The sequence below is a fragment of the Anomalospiza imberbis genome, chromosome 3 (assembly GCF_031753505.1).
Source record: "Anomalospiza imberbis isolate Cuckoo-Finch-1a 21T00152 chromosome 3, ASM3175350v1, whole genome shotgun sequence".
NCBI classification, from domain to species: Eukaryota; Metazoa; Chordata; class Aves; order Passeriformes; family Viduidae; genus Anomalospiza; species Anomalospiza imberbis.
The window spans coordinates 12770608-12792133 of NC_089683.1; positions in this window are offsets into that span (position 1 = coordinate 12770608).

Genomic DNA, 21526 nt, shown 5'->3' on the forward strand with positions numbered 1-21526 from the left:
ACTCAATCACCGATGCACATCGCTTCCCGAGCCCCGGATTGTTCAACCCCGCGAAGAGAAAAGAGACTTTATCAATATGTGGGACTTTGAATGGAAAGAAAAGGCTGGGTGCCGAAATCCCGGCCTCAAGCGAAATAAACTGTATAAAAACTGCTCGCGCAGGACGGATGGGGTGAAGCATAGGAGACCCTCTGCTAGAGCGGTCGGACCTGCGTCTCACCCAGCGCCGATCCCGGGCTCGGCACTGCCTTTTTGTAGTGGCTTTTTCGTTGTCATTCTCTAAATTTTTAATCAGACCAATTTATAAATTTTCTTTAATTAATAAATTGGAGCCTTCATTTATAACGATATACTACCACAAGCAAAATGTTCCTTCTTGAGTCTATTAACAATCAGTTTAAGCCACAAGCACGATATTGCTTTATCTTAATTTTTATCTCATAGTGTATATGAAAATACAAATAATACAATGGGTAATTAAATTCTGGAGATATTTCTAAAAAATATAGATATTTCAGTAGAAGTATTTGTTTTGATTCCCTAGGGCAAAGAAAAAACTACTTGCCTAAATTTTTCATTAAAAAAATAAAAATTTGAAATTCCTTTTGATATTGTTTGCATTTTTTCAAATTACATTGCTCAGGTTATGTTTTCAAGTTTTACACATTAGAAAATCTATCTGCTATGAGGGTTTTTGACATAAAATAAAACCCTTTTACATAGTCCTAGTAATATAATCCTAGTCATCATCATCTCTTTATTGAATACCATCACATTTCTATTTCCTCCTTGTTCTTCTATTATTTTTATAATACATTATTGTTTTCTTTTCTAACAAAATATAATTTGAGTTTGCAAAAGTGTGTGAAGCCATTTCAAAAGTCATGCTAATACTTTCTTGTGTATTTCCATATTTTGAAACAGACAATTTTGTGATGCTAGCCACATACTTATGAACCTGCATCCTATCTCAAAAGCCACAAGGCTTTTAAATACTTGCCTGGACAGAGAAAATCTTGTTGTTTTAGTTGTAATATCTACTTCAACAATAGCAAGTGCAACAGATAAATCATGTGCAACAACTTGCTAATTATTTCTAGGTGTTTAGATGAGTTAGATTTTTCTGTAAGTTCTGCTCTAAGGAATTGTATTTGTTTAAATATTATACATTGATAAATCACTAGCTCTAACTTTCTTAAACAACAGAAATGTTGGAAAAGCTAGTTGGAAAAGCTAGTTTTTGCTAACTTTAATTTAACCTGGAATATTAATGTTATGTACCTGGAACTGTTTCCAAAATTTGTCTAAATTAAACCTTTTTTTTGTTGTTGTTGTTGATAATCGCCCTCTGGGTAAACAGCTAGAGAAAGAACATTTTCCTAAAAAACAGGAGAAGTATGTTCAGCTGTATCTTCTTTGGAAAGGATTTGTCCCCTCATCTTCTGTCCCACTGAAGGCTGATTTAGCCACATTGGCTGGGAGTTTCTCAGGTGAGCTCTCATTCCTTCTTGGTTAGAATTCTTGTTCATATAGCTGAAGATTTTTTGGACAAGAGCAGCTTTCATTTACAGGAATTTGAACAAGCACCAACCTATTTTGTGGGAAGCCAGTCAGGCTATGGAGTCATTATTATCTCTGATGCCTGGCACAATAATGTTTTGCTGTTCCATGCAAAAAGTAGCATGTCCAATAAAAGGAATTGAAGCTGTAAGACTTGTAGTTTGCAGGATGGAAGGATGTCACACAGCTCAGCAAATGCTCTAACTGCTCATCCATGAGATAAGAGGGATAAGCAGGCTCTATCAGAAATCCATCCCCTTTCCTTAAATTTTTTTTCCCACAAATATTTCACTGGATGTGAATGAAGCATTGTCCATGTCATGAAAGAATGTCTTTTTTGTAAAACGAGATTTTAAAATCTCTTTGGTTAAATCTAAATGGTTTCATTTTTTTCCAGAATAATTAAAAACATTAAAGTTGGGGTGGTTTTTTTTACAGATGAGTTCACCTTAAAATATACTGCTCAGTGACTTGACCATTTATCCTCCCAATTCCTCTTTCATAGGTCTGACATACAAATTAAACAAGAAGCTTAATCTCTGAAATGTCAGAGGCTTGGGTTTATGTCTTTGCTTCTGAAAACAACCACTGTTTAGTTTTTTAAAGCACACTTTTATTGCAAGTTGTCTATGGGAAATGATCCACTTGGGAATCGTTCACATATGCACAGTCTCTTGGAGAATATTTTCAGGGCAGTGAGAAGATGTCCTTACACAAGCAAGGGGAATCTCTCTGATTTTGATTGGCCCTTCGGCTAACTGGTGGATTTAATATGATAAAGACTCTTCAGTTCACAACATTCCAGATCAAGGTTATAAAATCAAAATATGGTCAGGATCCAAACAGCTGGGCACAACTAAAAGGCCTACAACTTCAGATTAAACTCTTCTTACTAAGTTTCCTGAGTATTTAATGTGATCAAGGAGAAAATTACTGATTTTTAAAACCTACAAAGAGCCTGTCTACAATTTTAGCATGGCAATGTAAGTTTGTCTGTGTGATGATCATGATATGGAATCAGCAGCAATGCTCTGTATTTGACCACATGAATTTTGTTGCTCCAGAAAACTGAGAAGTACCCTTTATCTACTTCAGTAAGGCACAGTTGGAGTGATTTTGGCTCTGTTATCCTTTGTTATGAATGTTCAGAACAGGGATTCTGTTTGGTTATACGCAAAAGGGAAATAATTATCACTACTGTCCTCTAAAAGAAACAATTTTCCAAATGCCCATTAAAGAAATGATCAAATGATGCACTTGTTTTTCTTAGGTGCTTTAGAAAATCCAAATTTTCAAAAACTATGCTGGAAATATGTTACAAAAAGACGGTTTCAGTCTGAAGGTTCTTTTCCAGATTGCATTCACACAATCTGGTTAGAGTACCCTACCTGACTGGCTTTATTATTAATAAATGCAGGCTTTGGATAGGAGCTCTCAAACCCCAATATACCCAGGAAACAAAAGCACATTAATAATATTCTTCATGAGCATTTTACATATTAGTTTATAAATTGCTTACAATCCTTACATTTAGATGATGAATGAACATCAGATTTAGTATTGAAGAGAATGGCAAAAGTGCCTTCAATTTCAATTGGGTCATCCTCTATCTAGTGAGTTAGATGTAAAGGAAAATGAGAGTAGACTGGGAGGGGACAGAAATGTTGAGCTGATTAAATACAGTTATCTTAATTTGAAAATACAAAAGCTCTTTCCCATCTATTTTGCCTGCCTTTCCTTTTTAACGACTGCAGCCATGTATAGTTATTAAACACTTTCAGATCTGCAAATAACACATAGTGTATCAGACAACCATAGAAGTCACTGAAAGCAATTATGCTGACCGCCAAAAACATTGGAATGGACCCAGAATACTTAAGGAAAAGTATTATTAAAGAAGTAGATTGAGTAAATATTTGTTATCATGGTAAAAGACAGAAAGAGGAAAGGAAAAGAAAAAAGGTGGTTGTTGAACAGAGCTTGAAGCTGGTTTTCTTTTACAAATAGTCCCACACAATAGAAATACTTCACCAAGCACTAGGGTACTTCAACATCTGCTGACATTCAAATAGAGTAGAAGAGGAGAAGGCTCCTCCATGCATTATTCGTGCTGACCATTTAAAGCTTCAGACCAGAAGACATAAATATTTCAGTAAATGACAGGATCAGAGTAAAGAAAATCAACAGATCAAAGAGAGACCATATGGTCAAAGACACTCTTTTGTGTAAAGTTGTGTCATGGAGAGATATTTTAATGTGCAAGGAGGTGTTGAATGCTGTGCTTCAGGCAACAATGTGATACAGAAGCTGTTTCTATTTATATGGAACTATTTCAGTGCCTCCAGGACTGGAATAGTCATCCTGGGCTACCAAGGGCTGCTGACCCGGAAATTTATGAAAGACATTTCTGTTTGGAGAGTCCTTTGGAGAGGTTGCTCAAATTAGTTGACATCTTTCTGAAACAAGCAGCAGTTGTGTGTGCAAGTTGGGAGAAAATGCCACGTTTCAATCAATGCTTACTTTCTCATGGGAAGAAAGTGTGTGAACAGCTCAGAAAGGCAGCAGAGCCTTTGCATCTGTGTCAGGGCAAACGAAAGCTGGCAGTCAGGTGGTTCCCCTTCTCACAAAAGGAACGATTTGAGTAAGGTAATTACTGTTTAATATTTCCACCAGGATGTTTGAAGGGAGCATTTAATTATCCTGCCAACATCTATTCAAATAAACATGAGGGGTTTAGAATTTTTTTTTCCCTGAGTTGCAGGCTTAAAAGGAATACCAAACATTCTGAGGCACTAAACCTCTTAGATCTCCTCTGCAATGTGTCGTAGTAACATGTTTCTATTGACATTTTGCCTTTTACATGAAATTATGTCTACCCTAGAGAACAAGCAGTAGTGTATCCTGCCTCTTCTCTCACCTTGTTAAATCCTGTCTTGAAGATTTACCAAAGCAATATTTTCAGTAGAGTACACTAGGACAGTAGCTGAATGCATATGTTTTTTTCAGCTAATGTTCTTTTAGGGCAAAGCCACTGTTGGTAAATACTCTGAGCATTCTTCTTCTGGGTCAAATCATGCTGCTAAATGCCATAGTGTTGCCAACTGAACATGACCATATTAGCACTTGTTGGAAAAAAAATTAATATTTGTCTCCTTTACACATGTTGTCACATGCACCAACACACATAAGGGTTTAGAGATTGTAATTTTTTCTAGTTAACAAACCCCAAACACATAATAAATCTGTGACTGACATTTTTCTATCTACCCATATGTAATATTTCTTAAAAAAAAAATTTCATAAAGCCTTTTTTTGGTTCCTTTAACTATCAAATCTTCAGGGTTTAGTTGGTTGCCCAACAAGCAAAGTGTTACAAAACCTGATCAGTTTATCCTTCTTAAATCAGCTAAAGGCTCCTGCAGAAGGTGTCTCATGAAACATCTCAACCCTAAAATGAAGACATCAGTCACAATTCAGTGAACACACTTTGGGTGAACAAGCTCTGCAAGAAGAAAATGTTTAGATAGAGTTGCAAGTCTGACAGACAAAAGCAAAAGAAGTCCATACAGAAAAAGTTGCAAAGTCAGAGTGTGTGAGTAGGTAGGAAAGCTGGTTGAGACACTTCGAAAAGAGTATTTACTCTTTCCAAGGAGTGGGGAATAGAGGCTGAGGATATGATCTGCTGGGCACTATTTTGCTTTTTACACCTTAAAACAAAAGAATTGTTTGACATGTAGCTTTAACTTCTTTTCATAATTGCAACAATTATCAGACATCTGATTTTTTTCTATAACCACTCAGAATAAATAAATTAACAATTTTGTTTTTGCTACACTTAAAATAATTTAGAAAGTGCAGTAATCTAGGTCTTGATAATAAAAATCATAAAAATAAAAATATATTGAAAATCAGTGTGATCCTTTTCCACCCCCAGCTAAAGCATGAACTCATCTAGAGCTAGTCTTTTTATTTAGTAATTTATATTAAAATACTAATACCTCATAGTGTCTAAATTTAAAAAAATAGAAATTAGAAGGATTAATATGTAATCGATATTTGACATCACTCGGGCTCTGATTTCCCAGATATTTTTATGGATGAGATATAGCTTTACAACTTAGGCACATTCAAAGGGACCTTGCTTAATAGTTAAAGGAGATCTAAAAGAAAGTTTCACCTTCTCTAGAAATTAAGTGAATGTAAAATTTGAGAGTGCAAGAGTGGAAAAAGAGGGGTAAGGAGAGCAGAACACAGAAGACCGGGAAAATACTTGGAAATGGGACAATTCCAGTGTCTTCTGCTGTTGTGCTTTCCTCTCAGTATGTAAGCAAATAGAACATGGATCTACATCTGGTGGTGTCCAAATACACCCCCTCTGATATCAGCTCTCTGGCAGTCAGGTAAGCATTCAGGATTTTTTTCTAGTAATTGAGTAGCCTCAAGATGCCTTATGGTTGTTCATTGCAGTTCCATAAAAAAGAGATGTGAAAAATAAAAGACAACCAAGGAAAAATGCATTAAAGGAACTAAAAGCAGTGGAGACCTCTGAAAAATTGCGTGGCTTAGGCATGCCTCAAATCTGAGCACTCATTTAAAAAATTTTGTACATTTTTGCCTGGGTGTACAATTTAAGATGTTGTGTTCTATGAGTTGTCTGTATATTTCTGTAAGAAGAAAGTTTATTCATGCATCATATTGGTGGGTATTGCATGTCCCCATAATCTAAGACTTACTCAGCTCTTTAAACTTTTAATATTAGTTTTCTGCCTGTGTACCCACCTATTTACCTATGTAGAATGAATGATATACATGATTTTGTTTATTGTTGAAAGTCAGTGTAGGATTTATATTAATTTCAAAAGAATACAAGTAGCAGAAACTCATTATTAGTGAAGTGGAAGTCCTTGCAAGGCAAGAATTCACTTGTGCAGTGTCCTTGAAAACTCCCATTATGTGTGGGTTAATAGGAACCATAACCTTGAAATCATATGCATTTTCCCATTTGAAAAGGGTATTTCTAACACCTTTTTAACTCCTTTATTATTGAGATAGCATACAATGTTGAAACTAATGACACAGTCTGTAATTTTTCTTGTTGTTTTGTTCTTTATATGTGACATGTGGTTTGAGTTTTAGAGCTTATTTCCTTTTGGTCTAATGAGCCTCTGAAAGTGATTAAATAGAAGAAAGACGGGTTAAACCAATGACATTTTATCAGAGGAAACACTATCAAATCTAGTGCATGAAAAGCTTTCTGTAGGTTCCCAAGATTTCTTGCAATAAATACTTTCTTATGACTGGAGTAGTAATTAGAAACTTAAGGCATTCAATGTTTGTCAGACAAAATGCAAGCAATAATCAGAAAAAATGTTTGTATGTGCTATACTCAGTTATCTTTTTTTTTACATCTGGCACTCCATTCTAACTGCCTGCTCTTTTTTTTATGCTGGATTTAATGAACCTTCTTCATGCATGGGGAAATGCTACTTAAACTAAACTCTCAAGCTATAGTTTTGAAGAATCTTTGGAGAGAAATGGATGAAGTTTGGTCAGGATACTTTAGCATTAGATTCAGGATTAGGTCCACAGATTAAATTCACTTTACAATCAATTCACATTTTGATGTGATGTAGAGATAATGATGGGTGAACAGCACAAATCTGAGTAAATCAGCTCTCAGCATGCTGTCTGTGCCACCTACATCTTGGTAGGTAAACAGTGGCTACTGGAATTGAAAGGAAAATTACTATAATGATGGATAATGTACATTTACCACTGTTTTGTACAGAAGCCTTGATCATCACCAGAGGCATTTCACATGGCTCTGTCAGAGGGTGGCTCAATGGAAGAGCTCCAGATGGGCTGCAGAAGTGAAAGTCAGTGCAGTGGCATTGACCAGGACAAGCCATCCCTCTTAACCATTGTCTACTCTCTGGGTATTTTGAAATTACATTTTTGTCCTAGAGTTATGCCCACTGAGTGATTTTTTTTCATTTTGAAGTTTATAGTAAAACCAATCAGTTTATAGGAAAACCTGTGCCCTAACACACAGAGATGATAAAATAGTGAGAAATGTAGGCAGTAAGTGAACTAGATAAACAATCTGACACATAAAACATTATTCCACCCCTTCCCCCCCAAAACACCTTTCAAGTGAATATCTTGGAATAAAGATGTGAGCTCCCAAGACCTTGTCTACAGCAGCCTCTTTGGTGTCTCTCAGTGGGATGTGTAGCTGAGTATCATCTGTCTGAGCTGGGAACTCTGGGGAAAGGTGCAGCTGTACTGTCCTTGAGCTTGCTGGAGACCACCATGCTCTGGTTTAGAGACTGGCAGTAATGTTAATCTCATTTATCTTTGCCATATTATAGACAGACATTGGGTTTAAGAGGTCATTTGGAAGTTTTCAGTGGAGAAAGACAGATACCTCCTGTGGAAGTTTCACCCTATTCTAAGAGAGCTGTCTAAAAGACAAGGCCTAAATTGCCCTTTACAGGTCAATTTCTCTCTAATCCATGAGCAGAATACATTTCAATAATCTGTATTTTGCTTCACATGCCAAAAATTAAAGAAGATTAATTCCACCCTTGCGAGCAAATTTCTCTTTATTTTTTATGTTTCAAATAATATTTCTAATATGAAGTTCTAAATTAGAATAAGCTCAATTTAATTTTCACTGTTTCATGTCATGTACCATTTATACACAGTAATATAGCTTTTACAATTTTTTTCTCCTAAATTGTCCTGTAATGATAAATATTTTTTTTGCATAACTACAGCAAGTTGCATAAAATAAAAAGCATGATAAGTAAATCACTTATGTAACAACCAAATAAGCACAGACTCTTGCACAATGCCAAGTGGGGTGTTTGCCAAGGACATGGATATCGAGGTGTATTGCTCTCATGTGATTTTATCCTCATCATATTTGCTTGGTCATTCATATTGGATCTGCTATTAGATGTTAGTATATACAAACACAGGAAAAAATATCTAAAATAAGAGGCATAGGCCACTGCAGAGATGGAATACCCAGTTCCCCATATGCAACTCAGATTTTCCTTTCTTTAATCAAAGATATTCATATAATCTCTAAGCTTGTATGCTTTCTAAAAATAAACTTGAAACTTCTCTATAAAAATAAATCCCTTAGCTATAAATGTAATAAAGTAAATCTTATTTCTTGATTCTTGTTTCTAATTTGCTTGAGGAGGAAAGTTTGAGGTTCATTGTTGTTTCTTTAATTTAAAATCATCTCAACATGAAATAATTAATAAATCTGTTGCCATTTCCTTATGTCAAACACAAAATTAACTATGACTGTAACCAAAAGAATACAAGGCACTTTACTGAATTCTCTTCTTCTCACAAAGATGTGGTTGTTGGGGAAGATGAAATAGGAAAACCTTATAAATATGATTGCCTGGCAAAAGATTTGGAAAATACAGACATTGAGATGAGAACTAGATTTGAAATAGCAAACCTTGACTACTGAATAACTAGAAAACAATAGTATAGCCAGGCTGAAAGCAATCCCCTTTTCTGATGAAACAATGCCCTTTACCTGCAGATAGGTCCAAGGGTCAAATGGAATGCTCTGTCTCACCCCCAATGTATGGTTCATCCCACACCTGTGACCGTCCCCTGAAGTATCAGGTATCTGTGACCCCATTGGCCCAAGTCCTGTTCCAGCCCACCTTGAAGCCCCCTGATAAGGTGTGCCCGAGGGACCGGACGCTCTCTTGGACCTTCCCCTGGGACCCTCACCTGGAACCCTTGCTCCCTCTCTCTCCCTCTCTCCCTGGGCCTGCCACGAGTTGCACCTGGCAGCTCCAAGCAGGGCCTTTCACCCCTTTTAATAAACCACATCTTCTAAGACCTGACTTCAGAGATCTCTCATCCATTCAAACCGTCCTGGAGACCCGCGCTCTCTACATGTGGTAGTATCCCAATCCAGGGTTTATCTACAACTTGAGTAAGACACTTGTTCTTCATCAACATTTCTCTGCAAACTGAGACATGCATAAAGACAGTCCCATGTCAGTAATGAAACCTGGGTGCTGCTGTTAACAGACCTGTCCTTATGCATTAAATTGTGGCTTTTATTATCCACATTAATTTTCAAAGTATTATTCTTTCTCTTGCTGAATTAATTCTTTTAGCCCTTACTTGTCTGGATACAGAAAGAAAGAAAGAATCACCGTGAGGGGAAAATTGCCTCTAGGACAGATTAAATATGATAAAGAAAAAAATCAACCTTAAATCAATGGTGACTTGACAAAATTATGTCAATTGTCACTTTGTTGGTAGTTGGACAAGGCAATTTAATCATAGATGATATGCTTTAGATGTGTGCCAAAAACAATCATAAAAACAGTTTGCAGATAAATGTCAAAGAGGAAATAAATCTAAACTTAATTAGTAGGAGACTTGAAACAAACTGACTACATTATATTTTAAGCTTTGGTTAGACAACAATTTAGAAACAATGAACGGCAATCATTCATTTATGTGACATGTCAGAAGTCTGAACAGCATATAGATCTAAAATATGTTTGAAATCCAGGCTGAAGAAAGAGTTAAATTATTCAGAAAAGTCAATAATAGATAAGGATTATTAGGATTCTGGCAAGGCTGAAAGCCTTGAAGATTATACAAGAAACTAAAATCCATAATATAAGTACTGGGAAAAAAAGAGGAAAGTTTGTAGGCACCTTATTCAATGTCTGCTGTTGAAGAAGTTTTTATACCTTCCTCTCAGGCAACAGTTTATGTCACTGTCATCTGAAGAATTAATCAGGATAACCAAGACGAACTATTGGTCTACCAGAAGTGAATGTTTCTCTGATGATCTTTCTGAGGAGGGCTGTAAGGGTTTACCACAGCTGGAGAAGCTGGAGTGCATTTCTAGCCTGTTGCTCAAGCTGTGCTTTTGTGAATAGGGAAGAGCAAATCCTTTGTGGCCTGTGATGACACCCATGGACTCAGCAACTGAGGCTGAAATGTTGGCCTGGACATGCTCAGGTCAGTCTATGGGATGACATTTACTGCCTCTAGTGCAGTTCTGATATCACATGTGGTGTCAATGATTGTGTGCACCTGCTAGAATGGACACACATGGATATGCAAAACAGCCTTGCACAATTGCTATCTCACCAGTCAAAAAGCTGTAAAATTTCATGGCTGAATTATTTTGTCTGTCAAAATAAAATTCCCTCCAGATAGCTCACAGGGGTTTGTCCACCCATCCCTCTCCCTCCTACTTGTAAGAGAAGACAAATTGCCCAAATACCTGCTGATCACATTCCACATACTCCTGTCAGCAGGAAAAGTAGAATTTAAGAGAGAGCCTGGATACCCAGGGTGGTCAACCCCACCATTTCCAGGATTCAGGCATGATGGAAAAGAACTCCCTGCTTGTCCTCTGGAGTGACCTTCCATCTGAGCTGTCGGGTTATCACAGATCCATCTGTAAACAAAGGATAGCAGGTTCCCTGGGCAGTGTCAGGATCACACTCAGTGTGACACTGTGTTTGGGTGTCCAAAGAATCCCCCTCTCCTTGCTTTCTTTTCCAGGCTTAATAAAGGAACTGCTAAAACCTATGTAGCCTGATAAGATGACAAGACAGTCTTTTAGTGTTATTGATTGTATACAAGAGGTGGAATGATGAATTATTTCCTATAATGTGTCCTGAGTGGGTTTCATCTTTTTGAGAGATGTTCTTGAAATCCCTCAAATGAATTCAGTTCTTAAGCTTCCTGCTGGAAAGAAAAGGGTCTTCATAAGGCCAAAGGGCTGGGGTAAGACAAATATCTTCTACCTGATAAGAGGGAGAAGTTTCAGAGTGTGTGATCTGAGAGGAGTAAATGTGTATAGCATATAAAATAAACTCTGAATGCTATCCTGAGAATGCTGTCAAAATGAACCTGGGGGACAAACTGTGTGCCCCAAAGGCATTCCACATATAATAAACTTCAACCTTTCGCCACCTTCCTTTATGTGTGGTGGAACAGCTGATTGGCTGTGCATTTCATTTCCTCAACACAGTGAAAAAGAATTTTATTACTCAACAAAATAAGTTCCTCTAGCAGGCCACAAGTATTAGTATCAATCATATGCCATTCCCATTCTGTGATTCTGTGTGTCTTTGTATGCAGTCATGTGTAATACACAGGTTATTGTGTGTGTTAGTTGATGAAAGCTGCCTTTCCTCTATTTGTCATATTCAATCTCAGCTAAATGGGTTAGAACCTTAAGGTTCCTTACGGAGATACTATCTTCTGTACTTATCCTGTGTGATATAAACTAAGTTTAAGCCTAGAACACAAACCTCAGGTTTTGCAACAAAACATTTGAGAATGGGATCTAAAGAGAATGTCACTTTCATGGTATTGTTTCCTGTGCTTCAATCATCACCCAAAGATTGCTGCTAGTTTGGCTGCTGTGGAAAGAATCAGATAACAATGCAGAACTACCTTGCAGAGCTGCAAATACCTTGAGCTTCAGAGCTGCAGATAACTTGCAGAGCTACAAATAATTCTACAAGCTACAAATAATTCTACAATTCAAGTTTAAATAAATTTAAGCCTTGGAACTTGGAACAGTGTTGTTGGCATAGGTGATTTCTTTACAGGTATTGCAAAGGGAGAGGATAGTCTGTTTTCTTTTAAGGAAACTTGTTCTCTTGCCATTGCTGTCTCAGTCTGAAACCAATTTTGAACTTTCTTGTTTGACTGAAAACTTCTGAGGGTCAGATATCCTGCAAACAAAAACAATTAGATGTTTTCCCCTTCTTGGCTGTTGCTGTGACTTTGGGTTTTATAGGATATTTTTTATTATTCCCTCTTTAAAGCAATTTTTAAGGGAGCTTTTAGCAGGTTTGGAGGACAGCAGCAGGAGAAACTGAAAAGTTATCAGTATTCCCAAAGAGTAGCAAGGAAACCAGGGAAGAGGGAAGGCTGCAGATGGGTCCAACTTGAGATGTCATCGAGCTCACTGAAGAGGTGTCAGAAACATATTTGAGAATACAGCTATAAAACATTTTTCTTTAGTTAGAAACAAGCATCATCATTGCAAATGTCAATTTTCTTGAGGGCTTCTTCTCTCCTATTTTTCCTAACAAAGCAATACAAAGAAGTCTTGGTGCAAATGTAGGACATCTTTACACAGACAGAAAGAAGAAAGAGGCTCTGGGTTATGTCCAAAGGTGTCTTTAGGAAATATTTTGGTGGGTTGTGCTCACTAACATATTTAGCATATAATATTATTATATATTTGTAATTAATATATAATTGTTGCTTATTCAAATTTCACTGTGTGGTGAAAGCTTTGTTTACATATTGTTCTGTTGCTCAGATGTCAAGGAGGTTATCTGGGACCTTCAGACACTTGATCAGAGTTAACTGATGAAAGCCTAGCCCTGTTGTCTAAATCTGTCACCTCTCTGACTTTACCACCATGGTTGAGACTGCCAGCAATGCTTTGTCCATACTGAGAGTGCTCCATGCTTCCTTTGTCAAACTTGTTTTTATTGACCCCCCCAATGCAATGCACCATCTCTCACTGCCAGGTCAGCCCAAGGTATTGTATACCAGGGAATATACCATGACAGAAGAAAATAAACAGTGGGGGAGGAGGAAGTTCTGAGAGCTTTCACAGCCCAGATGGGAGCCCAGGCTCTTTGTACTCTGAGCATGAAACATGGGCAGTATGAGGAACAGGGATGTGAGCACTGAGCTGTGGGAAGAGCTGTATCCCACCCTTTCAGGAATCCTTTCTCATCCTATACCACTCTTGTGATACAACTCAGACTAACGTAGCCATAGACACAATTCTGTCTGAAATGGAGCCTGGCACAACTCATTATCAAAATATAATATGCTTGCTAATTTCTCTATTGTTTTTTGCTTTCTATGTTACTTTAACATTTTTTATCATCTTGAATTCTGTGAATTCATGTTTGTTCTCCATTTAATGAAGAAGAAAACTGTAAGCCTTTTTGACTAACTGATTCAAAGTATGAGATGTCCTAGACCCTACAGCATGTCTTTCACAATATAAAACTAAAACCATAAAAAGCATAAAGTTTTCCAGGTATTGTTCCTTGGTGGTAAATGAAAGGTCCAATAATGCATGTCTGGAGCACTGGACTGAAAACTGCTTTTGGTCACTATGAACATTCTTTAAATGGAAAATTAAATCTCAAACATCTTTATAATCCTGCAGACATTCTTCACATTTATTTTATCTCTCAAGGGAGGGGTCCAGTAATTGCAATGGCACCAAGGTGAGAGGTGCAGTCGACACAACAGGAGGAAGGGATGATATCTGGGGAGAAGTGGAAAAGCTTGAGAATGTAAAGACATTTTAGGAGGAAATTCTTTACTCAGAGGGTGGTGAGGGACTGGAACAGTCTTCCCAGAGAAGTTGTGGATGCCCTATCTCTGGAAGTGTTTATGGTTGGATAGGGCCCTGAGCAACCTGGCGAACTGGGTGGCATCCCTGTCCATTGTGAGAGAATTGGAACTAAATGATATTTGAGATCCCTTCTAACCAAAACCATTCTATAATTCTATTGCATTAGTGCTGATGTGCAAATTATATTAAATAAATTACAAGAATGATCCAAAGCAACAGTTAGAGTTATTAGAAATTTCAGGAAAATAAAATAAGATATATTCTCTCCATCATCCTCACACAGTGAAGTAGAATAAAAAAATATCATTATTATGCTTTAAACAAGTGTTTTGATTTATTGGGGTATCTCTGTGCCAAGGGAAGTAATCATAATGCCCTGTATAAATGTGTATATATGTGTATATATATATATAAATATATATATAATTTTATTAATCTACTTATTTGTCTCCTCCTATTTCTATGTAGGATACACATGTCAGTTTCCTGTGGTTGTGTCTGAATGCTCAGTAACTCAGTCACTTGCTCAAAGTAATGAAATACATTTTTCAACAAGAGCCTTTAACATTATTATAATAGAACACATGAGTATTTCAATGAAAATATGCCAAATTTCAAACTCATTTAAACCTGAAATTTATTTGGCTTGCCTTTACTATCAAAGATCAATTCAAACAGATTATAGTTTTTTTTTCCATTTATATATTTTAAGAACAGAATATTAATGTAAAAGTAACCTAGCTGAGTTGTACTTACACTGGAATGAAAGCATGATAACATTTATATCAGCCACAGAATTGTATATCTCTTCTTACCTCTCAAGAAATTTAAAGTATTTTGGTAAACCAGAAAAATCCCTTTAGAGTTTTGGCGTCTTTTTTTAATCCAGACATATGCCAGTTTGTTTTTCACTAAATGTTTCACAACTGAGGTGAACTGAAACAGATCATCAGAAGTTTACATCACTAATGAAATATTAGTGAGGTATAGACAAAACAATTTTTAATAACATTTATAAAACCATTCTGCATTCATTTACCTGGCAACACATAGGGATCACACCAGACACTCTACTAAGTCCTCAAGCACTGTACTGAGGTGTATTTTGAATGTGGAGAAATAGTTTCATTACACACAGAGTAGCTAAATTTCCAAGTGTAATGCATGTATTTCCAAGGATTTTTTTACCTGCCTTACTTTGCATGAATGAGGAATGAAAATATTAAACATTTATCTGTGTGATCTGAGTCAAATTAATGTGCAAAATAGAATTTTTATAATAATGCATACATTTCCTTATCAAAAAGTATTTCACTTAGCTCCAAACAATATCACATTTGAGTAAAGGATTTTTGTAAATATTGTCAGATCACCCAATGGGAATCATAGTAGCCTAAAATTGGAAATCTTTTTACATTAGTGAAAAAACACCATTTTATGGGGAAATGTTAAAACAATATCCATTTATTTTTTGTTTCTGAGAGAAGAATGGTATTTCTAAGAGTAAAACAGTTGAGGAGAGTCATGGTTTTGATAAGATCTGTACTCAGGACCTAAACTATTAAAAAGTGGTTTTGGAATCAGGGTAAGTGACTCATCTTCACAGCCTGGAAGCGGAGGTACTGAGTCAGCTGCTGGCTGGAAGTGCTGTTGTTGACCAAAACGAGCCAGACAGGATTTCTCTCTTTAATGCCAAATCCAAAGCATTGAGACAGAGCCTGAGCAACACCCCAGAGACTATGGAGCAGCTTCAGTGAAAAACTGACATTTTGAGCTGTGCACAAATTACACAGTTGACCCTGAAAATGATCAGAGGAAGAAGAGTAGATATGGGAGTGCAAGGAAATGGAAAGAGGTGCATGTTATTGCCCTTGCTCAAAGTGTTGTAGGGGAGTCACAACTCATATGTGAGCTCATATGTGTGCTCAAGCGTGAGCAGCAAGGGTGGCATCCTGTGCAGTGATGATATATTTGTGGTTTGTGTATAAATTAGACAGCACCCATATGTCCCAAAACTTCACTTTGGATTCTGATCCCTGTTGTGAGCTGTGTAAGGCATGTCCTTGTGACATTCGTGACAAAGGGGAGACAGGAAACTACACCAGTGTGTGGAAAACACTGAGACCTGTTTGGTCCCTGAGTGGCTTTAACAAACTCTCTATCAGAGAGGAATACATTCACACGTGGCTTTCTGACTTTATAGGGCACAGCTGATTTCGTCTGGCTGCATTCCATAATCTTTGAACTTACTCTGTCTCCTTTGCCACAAGTTGTTTCTTGCCATGTTCAGTATCGAGCACTGAGCTAGTAACCAGTGCCTTCCAGCCCATCAGTGAAGCTCCTACTAGGGGTTACAATGGAAACTAACACATCAAATGTGTTACTAGAGTCCCATCACATAACATTTCCCTGCTAAAAAGAAATCAATATGAAATGGCTTACTCTAGAAAGTTGAAACTTTATGCTACATAATGTTTCATTGATAGTTTTCAATTAAAAGTTTGGATTTCATGCTCGTGTTTCCAACTTCAGCCAGAAGCAGGTTAATTTTTTTCAGTGAAAGAAAAGAAGACTTGGAGTATAATTAAAACAAAAAAGTTTCATTCAACTAGTCTGCTTTTATTTCCAAAGGCATTAACAACCCTTCTTCTATCTTGCAGCAGCAGTAATACTGAAAACATTGATGAATCAACATTTGGGTGGCACATTCAATAGCTGTTGACAGGTGGTGGGAAATACAAGATGCCATAATTCAACAGATGCAGAAAAGTTATGGAAGACAGGAAAATAACCAGATTCTTAATATTACCTCTGTATCTTACATGTCCTAACTTTTTTCTTCTGTTAATAATAATCTTTATACACAGAAAGAGACAACAGAAAGTGATTGTCTGATTTACATACTCTTCCCCCTTGTACAATTTTATGATATCAGGGGCTTCTCTGAGATGAATATTTTGATCAATGAACCAACTCAACTTCTCTCAGGTTCCTCATCTTAGTCTGTAGAACAAAACCACATCCAATACCAAAACCACTTGTGGAAAAAAATATATATCCCCTATATATTTTCCCAATTCCTCCTAAACTCGTAATAAAAATACCACAAAAATGCACAGAAAATATTCATAACAATTATTGCTTGTATTAATTATACACAGTTTCTGATATTTTAGGGCTGGAACCTCTACTTTCAAAATTTGGTGAATGATAAAGTCATCCATGTGGAGACCACACCTTTCAGATAAAGCACAGTTGAAGAAGATATGAAGAGAAGGTAAGAAGAGTAAAATTTGAAAAAAATAGGTGTCATTCAATTTCTTAAAAGAAGTGAAAAAACTGTGTGACTGCACAACCAGAAAATGTCTTTAAATTTGTTGTCAAGAAAAATACATTCACCTTTTGTTCTCAAGAATTTTATACTTTATATATAGATTTCTTAAACCAATACACCAAGTAGCTGTATTCACAAGTCCTAATTATTTATTGCAGGTAAAATAAAAAAAAAAAAAAAAAAAAAAAAAAAACCAAAAAAAAAAAAAAAACCAAAAAAAAAAAACAGCATCAGGCAAGAACAAACAATTTGCTTTGGAAACAGTGACCCTGAGTTGCCTGAACATTTTTGCATTTTTCTTTCCCAGAGATCAGTCAGGTTAAATGACCCAACAAAGAGCCTTGAGAGAAAACAGCATTTTCTACAGGAACAAGGTAATAGAATAACTGTGTTTCATTGGGTGTTGATGGTAATATGCTCCTTGATGTCACTCAGATGCTTTGAAAATTGTGTCTTAAGATCCTGAGTCAGTCATTGTGACCCTGCCAGAGTTTCAGAAGAAATTAAAATCTTCCCTGCTCTAAGGATAGGGCAGTTTTCAACATATTGTTTCTTCTTGCCCATTCTTCAGGCTTACACTGGCTTTTAGCTGTGTGTTGGTGTTTTTATTGGTGGCCTTGGGTTATACTCTTGGTGACTCTTATCAATGCATCAAAGCATTCCCATATTTGGTTTTGCCATCTATAAAATGAGAGAAATAGATATATTTCTATGTCATCATTTTATCTCTAGTGTGGAGGATCAAGACACAACTATATAATAGCAGCTGATTTCTGTTTGTTTAAATTAATGAAACTACAAGGTGCCCAGATACCTGAAACTGAAGCAGATTTTTCCTTAAGCATTAATTCTGCTTACAAATTTTTGTAGCAGCTCAAGAAGCATGCAGCCATTTCTCAGGCTCAAGGCTGTCTCCCAGGATTTCTTAGTCCTCATTGCTAGTATAGAACTCCTGTTCAAATTGGAAAAGAGATAAGTCAGTTCAAGATTTCTCCCATTTTTTCTGTGCTATTTATTTTGAGTTCTCCCCAGTACCCTACCTTGCAAAAAAAAAAAAAAAAAAAAAAAAAAAAAAAAAAAAAAAAAAAAAAACAAGAGAAACTTTCTTGCACTAGAAATGGAATGCCAAAATATAATGCAAATGTGACAAGAAGGTCTCTGTTGGACGTATTTACCCTGACAAAACATTAATTCTGATATACAGTTTTGCCAGTCCCCAGTTCTGGAGCATTTGCTAACAAGTTAGTTGCCCGGTTCCTGTAGCAATTTATTTCAAATTTATGACTGTGACAGATTTCCAATATGTGTAATAATCACGGCTCATGTCTTTTCCTCTCCTCCTTGCAAATTTTTTGGAGTGGGAGTGCCCTAATTGGCTTCTGCTGATTTAAGTGCTACTTTGTTCTTTATCTGCTTGCACCTCACCAGTAGATCTTGCTATCATTTCTAAGGTTCACAGGACCCTGTCAGCACTTAGCAGTCAAAGGTCAACCAATCTCACAACACATGGTTAAATAGGTTGAAAAATCTTGCCTAGTATTAACCTCCAGTACCTCAAATGAAGAAAAATGGTGCTGGCATCAGCAGCGTTACCAAACAGCAGGGGATTTCTGTGCACTGGCAACACAGCTATTGAGACATGTCCGTCCTTGAGAATCCCTGTTCTAAGAGTAGACAGTGAAACCTGTGTACCTGATTGTCACTGATTTATGTTTTGCTTTGTTCTTTATCTGTTTGGAAGTAACCAGGAAAGCCATACACATGCTGCTATCTTTCTTTCATCTTTCAAGCTGTCTGTGACCTGTTCGTCTTTCCCTGATGCTCCCTCTCTGCCCTGGAAGCCCTTCACTGTGTGCTTCCTGCACTCATTTGCACGTTTGTGGAACTCTGGCAATACTTAACACCTAAGCAGCAACGAACTTGCCTGAAAAAAGTACGAATAAATGCACCTGAATTCCCCTAGTGAGTACTCTTATTTTTGTGTAACAGACCTACACATAGATGACAAATGCTTGGCTGCACTGAAGACTAACTTCACCAGGGATGTAATTTTCAAGTATTTGTGACAGCTTTTTTTCCAAAGTTTCATGGCTTCTCCAAACAGATGAAAAATTATTTCAAGTGTAAAATATTTTATGTGGAAGTATAGATACTATGCTATGCAAAGCCTCTTTTCCTTTCCTTCAGATCACTGAAAGAATTTTGAAGTTTTTTATGTAAGAAGTACATATCTGTAAATTTTTAGTTTTAATTCTTTCCTTTCTCATTTTTACTCTTTCCTTTCACATTATGTATCTTTTAATCTGGAAAAACTTGGAAAGGATGAGACAAAGTAAAAAAACTGGGAAACAATGAAAAAATTACTACATATTCATCTATATAGTGAAGTGGGTTTAAATTTTTATTTCGAATACTAAAAGTATTATTAGAAAATAGATCACAGAAAAAAAAATCTGCCATTTTCAATGAAAAGTGCATTTTGATATAAACATTTAATACAGTCCAGTCCAAAAAAAAAAAAAGGGCTGCATTCAGCCGTCCTGATAAAGATTTAATAATCCCTATTGACCAAGGCTCTTGTCTCCCATGTGTAGGCATTTTTAACCAGAAGCCTAAAGAACTGGTCTGTGGGAGGGAAAGGCTGAGTGGGCTGAACAGAGCCCAGCCTGACAGCTGCCTGACAGCATTGAGATGTCCCTGAGATCAATAACCTTCGATAACTGATGGTCCATGAACTCGGCGGCAGCTCCGCGTGGCTGCAGTGCTGCTGGGAGCTGTAGGCTGCTCATGGAGACATCCTGGGATGATATTCTAGAGGACTCATCACTAGGCCAGGATAATCCACCGTGAACAAGGAATGGTATTTTATATAAAGGAAAGAGAAATATTTGAAGAACTTTCCAACACTAAAATTACTTGACAATTCAAGATTAAATGTGGCAAAGCAAGAAGCTTTAGCTGCTCTTTCTGAGACTGCTTAAAAATTACAGAATGAAAATCTCAAATAACTCACAACTATAAAATCATACTTGATCCTTTAAAGTGTCTTAATTTCCAGAATGAGACACTTTGCTCTGAATGACTTATTTATTCTGTGCTGCCTTATAACACACTTGATTACAATGACCTGTCTTGTAATTTTTGTTTTGATTGTGCTCCCAGTCCTTCCCCACACTCTTGCATTTGTATGCTCACCAACATGTGAGTAATACTTGAATCCTAAGGCTTTGGAATATTAAGGATATGCAAAAATGTAGTGAATCTGTCTCTTTGGATTTGCATGCATGGGTTGAGTAGGCCAATAAGCCAATAAGTCATTCTTCAAAACTCCCACAGTGTGGGAAATTCATTGCTGACAAACGTCAGCATGATATTTGAGACACAGTCAGACTCTGTTATGAAACTCCCATTCCTCTAAGGACTGTTTGAGACTTCTTAGCATTGCTAATGCTCTATAGCCTTCACTATCTGCCCAGTCATTCCCTGAGAGAATATTTGTTGCTGCTGTCTTCTCTTACATAAAATTAAATACAGTCACTACAAAATAAAAGCATTGCCAGTCAGACTGGCACAGCACAGTTTATCTGTAAGACACAGCAGCAGGTATTTATAATAATTTAGTCTGTGATGCCCTTCACCTTTCATTGCATTTGTACACTCCTACTTGCATGACATTTTCCATGAACCAACTGGGTTATTTTGACAGTGGGACAGGGAATGGTTATGTACATAGAAGGAATTCTGGGCACTTACTTCAGCTACTTTGGATGGAGTAAATCCTTTGGTTTGCCACTGCTATAAATGGTCTTGATTTCAGCAGCAAATGCTAAGCAGCTACTCAAGCAGTGTCATAAGTATTTTATATAGATTTAGACAATACTTGAATTATCTGTGTTCACTTCTTCCCACCTGAATGAGCAACTGAGGCTTAAATTTTAACATTCAATAGCTGTCCTAGACCTATAAATCTTGTCCTTATTGCAACTTATGCTTATATTTTTTTTGTCCAACAGGTCAAGATTTCAGGTGGCAAATTTTCCTCATGTAACTGTGAATCTTGTCATGATTTGTTGCAGTCAATAACCATATAAAATTATGAGACCCAAAGAATGGCATGACCAAAAGTAGGCATGAAGCATAAGCTTGCAGTATATTGCAAATTCTAACAGGTAAAATCTGTTCAGTGAGACAGGTCAATACTACACTGATGGTAA